The sequence below is a fragment of the Argiope bruennichi genome, chromosome 2 (assembly GCF_947563725.1).
Source record: "Argiope bruennichi chromosome 2, qqArgBrue1.1, whole genome shotgun sequence".
In the NCBI taxonomy this organism is placed as follows: domain Eukaryota; kingdom Metazoa; phylum Arthropoda; class Arachnida; order Araneae; family Araneidae; genus Argiope; species Argiope bruennichi.
This window is the reverse complement of record NC_079152.1, coordinates 29,312,160-29,330,265: the sequence shown is the minus strand read 5'-3', so window position 1 is coordinate 29,330,265 and position 18,106 is coordinate 29,312,160. Positions and strand designations below refer to the sequence as shown.

Genomic DNA, 18,106 nt, shown 5'->3' with positions numbered 1-18,106 from the left:
ATGATAGAATTATAAGAAGGTATAAAATAAAGATTAATTCTCTGGAATATCGAGGAAAACAAAAAGTGTAATTATATGAAGGAAAAGAAACAACAGTATTAAACACGTTTGGCGCGTGCTTAGTGCGGCTGTATGGCAGAATTAGTCAGCGAACACAGTATCCTATGAAAAGTGGGACGATTAAAAACATGTCTTGTCACTCCCCACCCATACCTTGCCGCATAAACAGTTTAATTGGAGTGATCACACTCGATGCAAACAATTCTACTAGACTTACAAAAAATTGTTTTAAAAACCAAACGATTTTTTTATATATATTCCATTTAAAAAATTAAAATTCCATAAAAATTGCACAGATGGAGTTTGATAACCGTTAATCATTCCTGATAGAAAATAAAAATGGACGAATTATTCGACTCCTTATGGCGAATTCTTTCAACACAGATACAAAATTACTGTAATACAAAAATCACTTGAATTTTATGAACACCTTGCATCAACACCAATTTCAAAAAAGCTTTGAACAAACGATAGTTTATATCTATACTTATATAAAGCTCAATGTGTGTGTGTGTGTTGGCGCTCTACAGGTCAGACCGTTTGACCTATAGCTACCAAATTTGGTACATGTATACCTTGGAGGTTGGAAATGTGCACCTGGGGTTCCTTTTTTTGAATTTTTTTATTAGAATTTTAACTATTAATTAAACTAACTTTCCCTCTTTTCATTTTCCCCACCACCAAAGGAGTAAGGCTTCATTTTTTTCCCAACATTAATGAGGCTAGGCTTAACATTTTTCGGCGGATTATTTCAAGCGATTCTGTTTATTTTCTTAATGTTTGATGCATTTAAAATTAAAAATTGTTAATGAATCTATCTTTCAGATTCATTCTGAAGTACTTTTGAATTAAAATAAAAGCGAATAAAGAAAATAAAAAATTTCTACTCTGCATAGCGTTACCCCAACTGGCTTAGAAAAATTCACGCATTTGCGTTACCGTAACTGGCGTTGAAAATTCATGCATGCGCATTGTGTTCTGATTGTTGACAACGGATATGGACGTTTTGTTAAGGCTTAACCTGTTTTCGACCGATTACTTTAAACGATTCTGTTTATTTTCTTAGAGTTTCATGCATTTAAAACTAAACATTGTTTATTAATTGATCTGTTCATGATGAATCTGAGAAAATTTTGTAGAAAACGTCTTGAGATATTACATAAATTAAGAAAGATATTCTTTAGTGCCCATAAGGTTTAGTTTAAATAATCAGCGACTCTGTTTTCAGTACTCATATTAAAAAAAAAAAAAAAAAAAAAAAAATGCTTTGTTTCAGTAAAAAATTTCCTTATATTAATTGCAATTTAACGATTTCCACTTTAATTTAAAGCATAAATTCTACGAGAGCTAAAAGAAAATGAGAGAGATACATATTACGTTATGGTTGAAGGCCTTTATAATTTTATGAATGAATTACATGACTATCAAAATTTGTAGCTTTAAAATATTTTGACGAAGAAGCTAAAATAGGAGTTAGATAAAATATTTAATTTCGGTGAACCGGCTGGTCGCCAAAGGAGGCTAGTATTACATCAAAAACTTACAAACAATATGTAAACAGAATTTGTGAATCATTAACCAGTTGCTAAAATAATCAGAATGGATGAATCTTTCTAATTCTAATAACGAATTCTTTCAGTACACAAAGTCACAGTTATACTAAAGTACGCTTGAATTTTATGAACATCTTGCAACAATATCAATTTCAAAAACACTTTGGGGAAAAAAAAAACTATAAACGTATTTTGTTTACTTCTATGCCGTACTTTATCATGAAAATTCTTCGTTTTGTTTAACTTCGACATCTTATAAAAAAAGAAAGTTTATGGGTTATTGAATCCGAACAGGCGATATGTATAATCAGTCGCGTTATTGTAGACTACATATTTCGTAATTGAGACGTTAAAGTTATTTTTCTCCTGGGAAAGTGGCTATCAAAACAAAAGTTGTTCTTTTTTCGCTGTGTCGCCTGATGAATGGCGACTGAGAGATATTTTGAACGTTACTTCGCCGTTGCCGTTTTCATTTTAGCATTTGAATATGGTAAGTTAACTGATTTCTCATTCTGCTATTTTTAACAAAGAGAACATTAAACTCTTGTGTATGTGCTGGAAGAAATTGCCTTTATCTATTTTAAATTTTGCTTTATATAAAGCGATTAATCGTGACGGATTGAATGGAATGACTTCTCATATTTCCTTGGAATGATAGGTTGTCTTCTTATAAGAAATTTGCTTTTGTTGAAGGTAATAAAATGTGTTAAAAACAACATATATAGAATTCTTTCTAAATTTTTATCATTCACGACGTATGTATGTCATATGCATGTAAAATAATGGTATATGTGCTCTCTTATATTTTAATATTGCTTGCCAGTCATTGTTGTAAATAGGAGAAATTTACAATGATAAATTTATGGTTACGGTAGATTTATAACATTAGTATAAATAACATGAAATAGTGACCAAAATTTCGAATCATTTGGCAGTTTTGACCATTTGGCCTGGATTAAAAAATCCCTCCAGGATATGTTCGGAGTTGAAAACATCAATGAAAAAATTTAGCATAATAAAAGCTTTATGGTAATCATTTAAAAATTATAATGAACAATTTCTAAACAAAATATATTTTAATATAATATACAACTATTATTAATAATAAGCGTGGAACTACCATATTATTATTGGAACAACTACTAAATATTTTAGAAGGGGCTCTGTAAAATACACGAAGTTTCAGTTAAAAAATGTAGCTATTCGAAATAATACTATGAGTTTTTAATGAGAATTTTCTATTTATTCAACTTAAATTTCCTTTCAGTTTCAATTATTACATGGAATCGTTTTATTTAAACAAAGAAATAGATCATAATATATTTTTGACATTTGAATATTTTTGATTTAAAATTATATTATTGATGGCATTCCTGCGACAACAATCAAGTATATGCTATTCGTTTCATTATCCTAAAACTAAAACTTTTCGACGATTCTATCTCACTAAGGTGTGAGACGGGGAAGGATGTGCGTATTTCCGAAACTTTCTTGATTGTTAAATATAAACATATTTTCCTTCAGTTTTTCCTCCCCCCTATTTTGTTGAATTAAACTCGCCCTAACGCATGTGCAAAAGCGCGGAAGATTTTAGAGTACATTGGCAAACAATAGATGTGCTGAATTGAAGTAACTTCACAGATTTGTTCTGGAAATGATACAGTGCTTACTTTTAAATGATAACTCATGTTAAAACTTTTAAAGCGATTCACAAAATATAATTTTTGACATTTTATTTTGGAAGAATTCTTGCTCCTACCTTTTGGTTTATATCCAACTTATTTTGGTGATTAATTCCAATTAATTGTACTGAATTATTCTGGAATTATTTAATATATTGAGTAGCATTGTGTTGTGATTACTGCTAAATGGTGAAAAGGCAAGACATATACGAAATGATAATGTGGATTCGAATCCACTTTTTTCTTGCTTTCCAGCTGTGCCTCATTTTTTTTTTTTTTTTTTTTTTTTGTCATTTGTAAATATCTAAAAATGATAACCACTTGTTCATAAATCCCTGCTCAGTTTTATATATATATATATATATACTAAAAACACTAAAAGAACTACATATATATATATATATATATATATATATATATATATATATATATATATATGAGTAGTTTTTTTAGTGTTTTTAGTATTTTGTGTTACTATAAACTTTTTTATTGACTGATCGAGCTGTGCCTGTCATACCTTTCAAACGTGCCAATAATATAGTCGCCAGTATATTGAATCCTTCCTAGAGTAATCTCTACAATCTTTCGAGTCACATTTCCGTCTTTTTCTATTGACACGTCTCTGAAACCGTCTATCGACGCGTCCTCCGAAATTGTCTTCGGAGACATTTGGATTTTAACGGACAGTCTTGCCTCTATACAGTCCCTTTCTCATTGGACGAAAGTGGGGGACAAGATTAGCATGAATATATTAGACCTTATTGCCCGGCTCTCCGTTGAACACTCTATACACGTTCAATGGGTCCCCTCACATGCTGATTTAAGTGGTAATGAGATAGCGGATAACTTAGCTAAGACTGCCTCAGCTGACATATTTCATGGCGATGCAACACTAACTTATTCTGAAATCTCCTCTATCAAAAAGATGGAGTCGAGTGCACTTTGGAGAGTCCCACCTGCTCACCTTTGGTACTTTGGTAAGAGTCCCGATTGGTGTTACCGCCTGAATATCTCTAGAAAATAGCAAACGGCTCTCTCTCGTTTTCTGAGTGGACACACCAAATCCCTCACCTTCCAACACGGATGGAGGATCTTTGCGGAATATCCTTGGTGCAAGACAGATCAAGCCTCCCCCAATCACATTCTTAAATGTTTAAATTTTGCGATTTTTGATATTTTAAGGGATTCGCTATTGTTTTTGTACTTTTTAGAGATCTTTGGTTTCATGGAGGTGGTATAGCGCAGCTATACTACCTTGGATTAGATACAATAACAACAACAACATTTCCGTCGTATTGTTTAGATTTCATTTCCATCATTACTTCTCGACTGAATCTAAGAAACCTCGGTGACTTAAAAGCAACAATACTAGTACAAAAGGAGATATGATTAATTTTTGTTGTTTTCAAATACATGATTTATTATTATTGCATTGTAATGATTTCTATTCTTTTCCTATTTTTTATGCATTAATAAATGTGCGGATCTAAGTTAAAGCGAACTACGTCTTACTTTCATTGATTTCCGCAATTCACGTATCGCAAGAAGTAATGAATGACTTTAGAATTAAAATATTGTAAGATTCTATTTTTCTTGGAATCAAATTTAACATCGCAATTGCATTGCGTTGAATTCGAGCAGTGTTAACAATTTTAAACTTAATCTTTTAAAAAAGCAACTAAATATATCACTGCAACTTTAAGTAATCGAAATATTTAATTTTATTTTTATGATAAATTTAGTATAATAAATCATAACGGTCTAAACTCATTTGAATTTTATAAAAAAACATGTCAGAAGTTCATTTAAATTACTAAAAAAAATGGTACTTTTGTGGCGAAAATTGAAAAAAAAAATGCAAATCAGAAATGATTGCATTCCTCGGTTGCATTGCAGAAATGATTACAATCCTCGGTTCAAAAACGGCGCGCTTAGATATTTTATCTGATCATCCGCAAATTTCAAAATAATAATATAGAAATTTTATAGCTGTTAAAAATGCAATGAATGTACAGTCAGGAAAAAAAATGAATCACCCAACTTTATTCTGCTGCCGATCATCGAGTTGGAAAAATAAAAATACCATTTTAATCTAGCAAAATATACTAAAAGATGATGTGTCTAAATTGTTTACGCGAGATTGTCTACATATTTAAAACTGTACAAACTTTAAAATTTCGTTTTGTAACTATCTTTTTTTAATGTCGCGAATTGATTCCGTATAGAAAAATTATCCAGAGTAGACATTTTGAGTAATATACTATGATTATATCTGAAGATATTTTACCTTTTCTGTTAGAGGGTTGTTCCCATATTTAGATGTGCAAGGTTTATATACTCTGTGAAAGTCAGTAATGTTATTTTTTTTATTTTCGTGGTATTTCAAGCGAGTCTGTAAAGTTATAATCTACATGTTAAAATTGATTGTTATTTCAATTTCTTTCTTCTCTAATGTCGTGAATTGATTCCGTATAGAAAAATTATACAGAATAGAAATTTTGGTTAATATACTAGAATTCTATAGGAAGGTATTTGATCTTTTTTGTAGAGGGTTGTTCCCATATTTAGATGTGCACGGTTTATATATTTGTAATGGTATTTGCTTATATGCAAATACCATCGCAAGTCAGTAGTGGTATTTTTATTAAATTTTCGCGGCATTTCAAACGAGTCTGTAGAGTTACAATCTACATGTTAAAATTGATTGCAATTTCATGAACGATAAAATATTTACAGTGAAAATTTCTGGGAGAAATTTGATTCTTTTCACCAAGGAAATATTCAAATTCGATGCTTAAATTGCATTTCTTTTAATCGTAATTACGTTGAGAGTATCAAAATAACAAGTTTTGTTGTATGAACTAAAGAAATAGTTTCATATTTTTTTTATTATTTGTAGTGTATTGTTATTAATTTTAACAGTAAAATATTAATTTATAAAAATAAAATATTAAAACGGATTTTTTTATTCTTTAGTGCTGTAAATCGCCGCCAGTGTATACTGTTCTTATCATTTTTATTTACTACTCAAAAAAGATATAAGAAACGATGCATCATTTTATTTTACGAGCACATAAAATAAGCAGTTCATTTTCTTCACTGATAAATGTCAACCAGCTTTCTTCCTTGTTTTAACAGTAACTTAGTGGGCTATACACATGCTTTTTGGTTGCTAAATAATTCATTATATGGATGCACGTTACAAAATATATTCCTGTTACAGAAGTGGAACACAAATCGCAATACATTTATTCTACATTTTTTGGTTGCTAAATAATTCATTATATGGATGCACGTTACAAAATATATTTTTGTTACAGAAGTGGAACACAAATCGCAATACATTTATTCTACATTTTTTGGTTGCTAAATAATTCATTATATGGATGCACGTTACAAAATATATTCTTGTTACAGAAGTTGAACACAAATCGCAATACATTTATTCTAAATATTCATTTATTTATTCCACATATTTTTAATTTCGATTGTTGTTGCATTTTTAAAATATGTTATTTGCTGCTTCTGATGTGAATAGAAATTTGAAAGCAGATATAATTATAGATACAATAATAATCTATTTAACTATAGATATAATAATAATCTATTTAATTATAGATACAATAATAATCTATTTAATTATAGATATGTTACAGAAGTGGAACAGAAATCGCAGTACATTTATTCTAAATATTCATTTATTTATTCTACATATTTTTAAATTCGATTGTTGTTGCATTTTAAAAATATGTTATTTTTTGCTTCTGATGTGAATAGAAATTTGAAAGCAGATATAATTATAGAAATAATTGCAATCTATTTAATTATAGATATAATAATAATCTATTTAATTATAAGAATAATAACTCTCATAATTATAAGAATAATAACTCTCATAATTATATTCATATAATTATGAGAGTTATTATTTTTACAGGATGTCTTGAAGAAACATCCTGTATATCTGTCGAAAATGTATATTAGAATGTTTAATTTTTGTATAGTATATGTGTAAATTTTGTATTCGTTCTTAAAAGTTTAAAATTTTTTCGATTTTTTCAAATATTTTTAAACATAATAATTTGGTAATTTGGGATTGCTCATACAATTAAGTTCAAATTTATAAAAAAAATCCTTTTATTTTCTGAAATTTTTTAAAAATTATAATATCAATTGTTTGTTGATTTTAAAAATCATTGATTTCTGATTTTCTCTGTAAGTTTGTAAGAATTGTTGCATTAGTACTGTAAATTTTATTCCCAAATTTTGAAGTGTAAGGAAAGTTTAAAGAATATTTTGAGAGACAGTGAATTAAATAATTATTTTTTATCAATAAAAAAATGTGAACATAAACTAAAAAAATAGTTTTTTCTGATATAAATTATCAATTATCTCTGCTTAAATTTATCAATTATCAGTTATCTCTGTTATTCTAAAATTGTGGAGAAAAAGGCAAAATAGGGTTCATTTCTCATTGCTTGAAATGTCTGATGACAGCGTATATCAGTCACATTTGTTTTCAAAAGCCTTAATTTTCTTGCCGCCCTTTGAGAGATCGTTTTGTGCCTCTTTTTAGGCATTGTTAAACTATTAAATCGAAACGAAAAAAATGCGATTTAAAAATATAAGCACTAAAATAAAATAGAAATGAAAAATAGTGGCAAGAGAGTTCAAAGTTAACAGTAATTTGTAAACATTTAATTTTTTAAAAAAGGAAAAAACAATTGAAAAAAATGTGATTCAAAATTGATATAGATAATTTTTGCCTTGAAAATATTTAAAACCTAACTCAGTACTAACTTTGATGTTTTATTATCCGTAAATTAGAGCAACATTTTTTTTTTACACCTTTGTAACTCATGAAATGCAAAAATAAATAAATTTTCATCAATGCATCTTTTAAAAAAAATATAGATAACAATTAGTTTTTTAATAATTTTCTTTTATTTAGGTATTACTTATTAACTGCATTTAGAATGAAAACTGTGGAAATATTTAAAGCATATTAGAAGGTAAAAGAAAAAGAAATTTTTAAATATAAGTTGATTGAATTGAATTATTTCCACTTTCTATTACCTAATCAAACTTTCGGAACTTATCAAACTATTTTACAATCTATTTTTTATAAAGAATAAATTAATTCATCTAATTTTTACTCAGCATGCTAAAATTCATTCATATTTTTTGCAGGCAACGCTCGTCCTACAATGGATTCGCTCTATGGTATGATTTGATGACTCCATTTCATAAGTGCAAATATTAAAAAAAATTTCTAAATAAAATTAACATTAGCTAATCCATTATTTGTATCCATTATTGTATCCCTTAATGTATCCAATTATTTGTATGCGTGTATTGCTAAGTAAATGGATAAATAAGTGAAGAAAGAAACTTGAGAAGCAGGGCTCTTAACATTTTTTTCCATACATAAGCTATACAAAATGCTTAAAATATTCTTTAAAAATAACGTCTCTTTTTTCCCACTTGAAATCATAGATATTTTGATAACTGTTGAAAAAGAGTGAAAGGAACTACATTGTTGCTGTTAAGGAAGTAAATTATGATTAATCTTTTTGATTTATTTTTTCATTAACTTTAATGTGAAATGAAAACATATCTTTCATATTATTAATATTCAAATTTTTAACAGCCTTTTGAATAAAATTTGAGTACTGTATCATTTATATGTGCAATTTCTAAGAAAAAAGTACATAAAGTACAAGAAATGAAAAAAAAAAATTGGAATTACATCTAATTGAGTAACAAAATAGATGTCTGAGATAATTCCATTAGAAAAGGGAATTTCATACTAATTTTGAATTTAGTAAAACGAATCTATTAAATATCTAATGATACAATAACATTTTTTTCATTAAGTCTCAAAATATTATTCTATTATATGTCTTTATCACGTTCATGCATAACATTCCATCAAGTAAACATAAAGGTAATTTGACGTTTTTGCTAGCTACTCACCGAGTCCAATAACTGTCAATTAATAACAATCAATAAGTCATCTAGTTTTTTCTGCCATAAAACGTTCTAAAATATATTATCTTATTTTTACAGGAGATCATGTCTACTGTAAGTAGTAAATTTAAAAATATTAAATATTTCAAATTATTATAATTTCATATTTTATTTTCTGAATTTTTTTCCTACTTCATGTTTATTTAAAAACAATTAAATATTTTAGCTGGACATATATATCGTAAGTACATGTTTTATTGAAGAAATATGGTTGAGAAAAATTGCAATGATTTTATCTTGAAATGTTGCTGAATTATTCAGCCTATGAAACTAATGAAGTAACGTGCAAATATTTTAATATCGTTATATAATTTATATTCAGAATATAGGAAATATAATAAATATTTTACAATTATTTATTTAACCTTTCATTCCATTTTACATTTTTATATGTTAAGTTAAAAAATTCGGCTGCCTTAATGAAAAAACCTTTTACCCCTTAATTCGAGTTATGGAGTCTGAGAGATATATCGTCTATGTAAAAAATATGCATACCAAAACATACAAAATATTAATGTAATAGCTTAACAATTATGCGATGACGATTGCCATATGTGCAACAATTACGTTTAACTAATTTATAATTTGAGAGCAAATATAATAAATTAAATAATATTATAAAAGTATTTTGCACCAATAAAATGTTTCGCCATATTTGACAACTAGCGTAAATAATGATACCAAGAATCTAAAATTAGTACCAAAATATCTATTTATGCTTTTTATTTTACTATAACAAAACATTATACCATATGCTATATTCGAATTTCAGCTTCGTTTTTTGATTAGTCATTTTCCTCAGGGAATTGATTGAAATATGTTTTCAACAAACCTCTGCATTCTGTGAAAGCAATATTTTTTGACTGGAACAAAACTTGCAATTTTTATAAACATGTACATTCCGGTTCTTATATATTTAAAACTATGTTAAACTGTATGTCATATCAGCATATTTTCATAATTGGTGAATTTTGCGCTTTCAAAAGACAAATTAAAATAAAAATAGAAAAAAATACCCTCTAAAAGTCCATATTTTCTTTAGTAGGAAGTAATTAAAGTAATGTGTTATTTTTCAATTAAAAATGACGGAACAAAACTTTTACACTATCATTCTAGAGATTTGATAAAAAAAACAAAACAAAAAAACAACAACATTATAACGGTTGTTCAAAAACTGCACGTAGCAAATGCCATTGTAAAGAGTGCACTAGATTTTATCGAATCCGGCTAACGCCACATGAAATCAATATAGGAAAATGCTATTAATATGTGTATCCAGAAAAATATTACACGTTAGTTTTTTTCTCAAGAATATTTTATCAGAACTGAATGCATAATAATCGGAAAGCTTGAATTACACTTTAGTTTTTCTTCTTCTTCTCAAGAATATTCTATCAGAATTGAATGCATAATAATCGGAAAGCTTGAATTACACGTTAGTTTCTTTCTTCTTCTCAAGAATATTCTATCAGAATTGAATGCATAATAATCGGAAAGCTTGAATTACACGTTAGTTTCTTTCTTCTTCTCAAGAATATTCTATCAGAATTGAATGCATAATAATCGGAAAGCTTGAATTACACTTTAGTTTTTCTTCTTCTTCTCAAGAATATTCTATCAGAATTGAATGCATAATAATCGGAAAGCTTGAATTACACGTTAGTTTCTTTCTTCTTCTCAAGAATATTCTATCAGAATTGAATGCATAATAATCGGAAAGCTTGAATTACACTTTAGTTTTTCTTCTTCTTCTCAAGAATATTCTATCAGAATTGAATGCATAATAATCGGAAAGCTTGAATTACACGTTAGTTTCTTTCTTCTTCTCAAGAATATTCTATCAGAATTGAATGCATAATAATCGGAAAGCTTGAATTACACGTTAGTTTCTTTCTTCTTCTCAAGAATATTCTATCAGAATTGAATGCATAATAATCGGAAAGCTTGAATTACACTTTAGTTTTTCTTCTTCTTCTCAAGAATATTCTATCAGAATTGAATGCATAATAATCGGAAAGCTTGAATTACACGTTAGTTTCTTTCTTCTTCTCAAGAATATTCTATCAGAATTGAATGCATAATAATCGGAAAGCTTCAATATCTTTTGTATATAATCAAGCTATATTTCTCATAATGAAGAAAAATACCTGGTGAAAAAGTATGAAGATTGTTAAAACAATTAATTTTACAAAAAAATCTGTGAGATTGTAAAACAAATTCAATGGAATTATTAGTTCTTACTTGCCATTTTAAATCTTATGTTTTGATAATCATTTTATGTAAATTTTTTTTCTGAATTTCATGAAATAAATCCAGTAAATTAACTGACATATTTAACGTTAAAGTATTTTTATTGCAAAATTAAGCAAGATTTCTGCTAAAAATTATGTTTACAGAATTTAATGGCTCAATTTCTTTGAGTCATATTAAAGTCAGTTTCTTGTCCATGAAACGACAATATAAAGAAAAACACTTTTGCATTCTACGAAAAACAGTTACTTTATTTTAATCATTTTAAAATTTTCTTACTTAAAAAATAACTTATAGATTAATTAAAATAATTTTTGATAGGTCAGTTAATATTCCACTAAAGAAAAAAATAACTGAAAGAATTTTTTTTTCTTTATAAAATTTTTTTTCTTCAAAATAATATTTATTTTCTAATGATTATTATCAATTTATTTAAATTTGTTTTGAAAGAATACCAATTTATTTTTTATTGGAATTTCAGCAATATCCGGAGGTAAGCACATAGTTCATATTATTTCTCACAATGTATTTAAGCTTAAGTGAAAAAACATATTTTTTCCCTATAAAAATAGTTTTAATAATTATTTTTGTAATAATCAATTTTTTTATTGAATTATAAAGAAATTATTCTCAACATAGTGTCTAATATATTACATATATCGAAATTTAATGTTGGAAATGTATTTTTATATTTAAAACATCCAAGTTATAAGGAATTTCTAAATTCATAATAAGAACATAAACTATGAAATATCTTAAAAAACGTAAATAATGAAAGTTATTTCCAATTATTCTTGTAAAACTATATATATAATTTAACTGTTTAATTTATCTCAAAAAATGATATTAAACGCTTTAATAAATTATAATCACTTTTCTTACCAGCTGTTCCAAGGAAAATTCGTAAGTATTCTTTATATTGAGCAATTTTAAATGTTACACCAGATAATAAATAATTTGATGTTAAAAGGAATTATAGTGATAGCTTCTTTATTTTTATCCGAAAATAATTAAATCATGCATATATAAGTTTTGTAAAACACTGAAATTAAATGTAAGAAATTTACATTTGAGTGATTGTAAGTTTCAAAAAAAAAAAATCAATTGGAAATTAATCATCTGTGCATATATTATACTATGTATAATTTATAAAGATATTAGTTGCAGAAAAATTTAATATAATTTATGCACAATATTTATAGCAAGGGGAATCCATATAATTTGTAAAATGCTAAGATAACGCACATAATTAGCAAAAATTGCCAGTTGATTAAAAATTCTAACTCCGATTATTAAATTCAAATTTAGTTAAAAGAGAAATTTTCTGCTTCTTATAAATTTCAACTATGAAAAGATTTTGGCATCTGTTTTGTTTAGAAAATTAAAAATTTAGTAGCTCGAAGTTTTTCGGTTCCGAAAACAGCTAAATTTTAAATGCCAATGAAAACAGTAATGAATTGGGGATATTATAGCAGTAGCGGAAGATTATGCTGTCAAAATCTGAATTGCAGTCACTCAATATCATTGACATTCTCATGTAGTGATTTTTTCCATTTAATGCTTCTAGTTAGGGTTGCTTTATATTCGTTATTTCTGCATCAAATATAGATTAAAGTTGATACTCGATTAAATTTGATATCTTTACCTGATAATTTTATACATGATACAGTCGGTAACCGATTCTTTTCCGGTCGGAATGAAACTAAGTTTTCGGTGGCTATCGAATCCTGCCATGCACCGAGTCTAGTAACCGATACTTATATGAATATGATTAGAAATCGGGAATTCACTTCTTTGAAAGAGACGCTACAGACTTTCGAGTGTCACAGCAATCCTCAAGACTAAATGCACCCTTTTCCCTCTGTTCTGTTGCGTATAATGATGCCGTATGGCACGTTTCTGCTTTGTAACATAATAAAGAAAATTGCGTGTCTATTTTGAATATCTTTTTTCTTTCCACTGCTTAGATCTATCAACTCAACTTTGCAATTGCAGCAGCAAGGCTACAATTGTAGAATTGTTGCCTTTTACAGTTTGACAACTGGAGAATATAAAGAAAAGAATGGTTATTGAAAGATTTGATAAAAATTTTAATGCATCAATAATTTTGGTAATATGCGCATTAAACTGCATCTATCTACTTTCTTTTGCATTTTCGAATAACTGTTCTCATGCGTACGGATAGAGGCACTTTTTCTTTTCACGGATTCCTCCAAATTTTGATAGCAATTTTCAAATTTAAAGTTGAGCCTGCAAGTCGAATTTCATCTCTCAAACTAAATGCGTTTTTAACTATCGATTTCGAATCCAGACAACACAATTCCTAAATGTATTTATTTAGATTATCTGTGTGTCGGATTCCCTTTCCTAACCCCAGATGGCAGCGCATTATCGTTGTCTTGAAAGTTATGCAGAAAAGATTACTTTCTTGGCAGTCAAGGAAAGTACACTTTCCTTGACTAATCCCACTATTATGATACATTTTCAATACTTGAAAAATTTCTTGGTAGGATTTCTTAATGATTACGATATTTCATCCTTAAGTATTTCATAAAAAATTGTAAAAAGACAATTTTCAGGTTATTACAGTTTTGCATGTAGAATCTGTAGAATCATGCCAAGCTGAAAAAAAATATTTGGAATAACTTTATACGTTTTTAAAGATCGCTTTATTTTTATTATATTCATATTTATTTCTTCATATTATTTAAATTCTTTAAGTCAAATAATTTAGAAAAATTTAATATTCACTTTGCACAATGAAAAAAAGTAATTTTGTGTCTACATTAGCTTAATGTTTGATACTTAAAAAAAGAATACTTATGACATTTTTTAATCAGCTTTAAACTGAATCGTTGAAATTTTTTAGGAATTTAAGCGAGAAAAAAGAAAAAGGAGAATCCATTTTTGCTTTTCGTTATAAAATTCTATTTTGAAAATCTAACCTCAAGAACGGTTTGATTTTTTTCATAAAAAATGAGATAATCAATATTAGGACTTGTTCAATATATTAAAATCCATCTGTACTTTTTTTGCAGGAAAAACTACACCTGCGATACAGTCACCTACTGGTATGAATCAGCTATTCCATTTACTATTGCAGATACTTAAAATCATTCTTATTAAATTTAAATAAAAATTCATTGATTAAAGGCTAAGCTAGTAAAGTAAGATATAAGCAAGAAATGAAACTTATATCAAAAATTTAATGTTATTAATTTTAGATTAACAAAATTTGCATAGTTTTTTTTAATGTGTTAATGACACGATACATTTCAGTAGATTAAATATTCATTCGAGTCTTTTCGCAGGAAAAACTCCACCTTCGATGAATTTCTCTCCTGGTAAGATTCAACTAATCCATTCACTATTGATGTCCGTTCTGTAATTTAGAGTCATTAGTTTTAGTTTCACGATAATTTTATAGTATCCTTAAAAATGTATTAATCAACATGATACTGTTTGAGTAAATTAAAAACTTCGGATGCTTTTTTGCAGAAGAAACTCCACTTTCGATGAATTCCTCTCCTGGTAAGATTCAACTAATCCATTCACTATTGAAGTCCTTTCTGTAATTTAGAGTCATTAGTTTTAGTTTCACGATAATTTTATAGTATACTTAAAAATGTATTAATCAACATGATACTGTTTGAGTAAATTAAAAACTTCGGATGCTTTTTTGCAGAAGAAACTCCACCTTCGATGAATTCCTCTCCTGGTAAGATTCAACTAATCCATTCACTATTGAAGTCTTTTCTGTAATTTAGAGTCATTAGTTTTAGTTTCACGATAATTTTATAGTATCCTTAAAAATGTATTAATGAACATGATACTGTTTGAGTAAATTAAAAACTTCGGATGCTTTTTTGCAGAAGAAACTCCACCTTCGATGAATTCCTCTCCTTGTAAGATTCAACTAATCCATTCACTATTGAAGTGTCTTCTGTAATTTAGAGTCATTAGTTTTAGTTTCACGATAATTTTATAGTATCCTTAAAAATGTATTAATCAACATGATACTGTTTGAGTAAATTAAAAACTTCGGGTGCTTTTTTGCAGAAGAAACTCCACCTTTGATGAATTCCTCTCCTTGTAAGATTCAACTACTCCATTCATTATTGAAGTGTTTTCTTCAAATTAGTGTTATTAGCTTTAGTTTCACGATAATTATATAGTATCCTTAAAAATGTATTAATCAACATGATACTGTTTGAGTAAATTAAAAACTTCGGATGCTTTTTTGCAGAAGAAACTCCACCTTCGATGAATTCCTCTCCTGGTAAGATTCAACTAATCCATTCACTATTGAAGTCCTTTCTGTAATTTAGAGTCATTAGTTTTAGTTTCACGATAATTTTATAGTATACTTAAAAATGTATTAATCAACATGATACTGTTTGAGTAAATTAAAAACTTCGGATGCTTTTTTGCAGAAGAAACTCCACCTTCGATGAATTCCTCTCCTGGTAAGATTCAACTAATCCATTCACTATTGAAGTCCTTTCTGTAATTTAGAGTCATTAGTTTTAGTTTCACGATAATTTTATAGTATCCTTAAAAATGTATTAATGAACATGATACTGTTTGAGTAAATTAAAAACTTCGGATGCTTTTTTGCAGAAGAAACTCCACCTTCGATGAATTCCTCTGCTGGTAAGATTCAACTAATCCATTCACTATTGAAGTGTCTTCTGTAATTTAGAGTCATTAGTTTTAGTTTCACGATAATTTTATAGTATTCTTAAAAATGTATTAATCAATATGATACTGTTTGAGTAAATTAAAAACTTCGGATGCTTTTTTGCAGAAGAAACTCCACCTTTGATGAATTCCTCTCCTTGTAAGATTCAACTACTCTATTCATTATTGAAGTATTTTCTTCAAATTAGTGTTATTAGCTTTAGTTTCACGATAATTATATAGTATCCTTAAAAATGTATTAATCAACATGATACTGTTTGAGTAAGTTAAAAATTTCTGAGGTTTTGTTTGCAGAAAAATCTCCACCTTCGATTAATTCCTCTCCTCATAAGATCAACTACTCCATTTACTATTGAAGTGTTTTCTGTAATTTAGTGTCATTTGTTTTAGTTTCACGATAATTTTATAGTATCCTTAAAAATATCTTAATCAACATGATACTGTTTGAGTAAATTAAAAACTTCGGATGCTTTTTTGCAGAAGAAACTCCACCTTCGATGAATTCCTCTCCTGGTAAGATTCAACTAATCCAATCACTATTGAAGTCCTTTCTGTAATTTAGAGTCATTAGTTTTAGTTTCACGATAATTTTATAGTATCCTTAAAAATGTATTAATCAACATGATACTGTTTGAGTAAATTAAAAACTTCGGATGCTTTTTTGCAGAAGAAACTCCACCTTCGATGAATTCCTCTGCTGGTAAGATTCAACTAATCCATTCACTATTGAAGACCTTTCTGTAATTTAGAGTCATTAGTTTTAGTTTCACGATAATTTTTTAGTATCCTTAAAAATGTATTAATCAACATGATACTGTTTGAGTAAATTAAAAACTTCGGATGCTTTTTTGCAGAAGAAACTCCACCTTCGATGAATTCCTCTCCTGGTAAGATTCAACTAATCCATTCACTATTGAAGTGTCTTCTGTAATTTAGTGTCATTAGTTTTAGTTTCACAATATTTTAATCATATCATTAAAAACATGTTAATCAACAAGATACTTTTTTTTCAGTAAATTAAAAATTGTTAATGTTTTATTTTGAAGGAAAAACTCCACCTTCTATGAATTCCTCTCCTGGTAAGATTCAACTAATCCATTCACTATTGAAGTGTCTTCTGTAAATTAGTGTCATTAGTTTTAGTTTCAAGATAATTTTATAGTATTATTAAAAATGTATTAATCAACATGATACTGTTTGAGTAAATTAAAACCTTCGGATGCTTTTTTGCAGAAGAAACTCCACCTTCGATGAATTCCTCTCCTTTTAAGATTCAACTACTGCATTCATTATTGAAGTGTTTTCTGCAATTTAGTGTTATTAGCTTTAGTTTCACGATAATTATATAGTATCCTTAAAAATGTATTAATCAACATGAGACTGTTTGAGTAAATTAAAAACTTCTAAGGTTTTTTCTGCAGAAAAATCTCCACTTTCGATTAATTCCTCTCCTGATAAGATCAACTACTCCATTTACTATTGAAGTGTTTTCTGTAATTTAGTGTCATTAGTTTTAGTTTCACGATAATTTTATAGTATCCTTAATAATATATTAATCAACATGATACTGTTTGAGTAAATTAAAAACTTCGGATGCGTTTTTGCAGAAGAAACTCCACCTTCGATGAATTCCTCTCCTGGTAAGATTCAACTAATCCATTCACTATTGAAGTCCTTTCTGTAATTTAGAGTCATTAGTTTTAGTTTCACGATAATTTTAAAGTATACTTAAAAATGTATTAATCAACATGATACTGTTTGAGTAAATTAAAAACTTCGGATGCTTTTTTGCAGAAGAAACTCCACCTTCGATGACTTCCTCTCCTGGTA

General features: G+C 27.7%; 2 long non-coding RNA genes across 2 annotated transcripts; both read left to right on the top strand.

The window, feature by feature from the left end:
* Nucleotides 1-1,955: 1,955 nt before the first annotated feature.
* On the top strand, nucleotides 1,956-9,379 carry LOC129961979 (uncharacterized). Its single transcript, XR_008783861.1, has 3 exons — nucleotides 1,956-2,103; nucleotides 8,486-8,518; nucleotides 9,365-9,379. It is a non-coding gene; the product is annotated as an uncharacterized LOC129961979 (long non-coding RNA).
* Nucleotides 9,380-12,458: 3,079 nt separating this feature from the next.
* On the top strand, nucleotides 12,459-15,475 carry LOC129961978 (uncharacterized). The gene is made up of 5 exons (XR_008783860.1): nucleotides 12,459-12,478; nucleotides 14,614-14,646; nucleotides 14,887-14,919; nucleotides 15,074-15,106; nucleotides 15,448-15,475. It is a non-coding gene; the product is annotated as an uncharacterized LOC129961978 (long non-coding RNA).
* The last annotated feature ends 2,631 nt before the right edge of the window (nucleotides 15,476-18,106 follow it).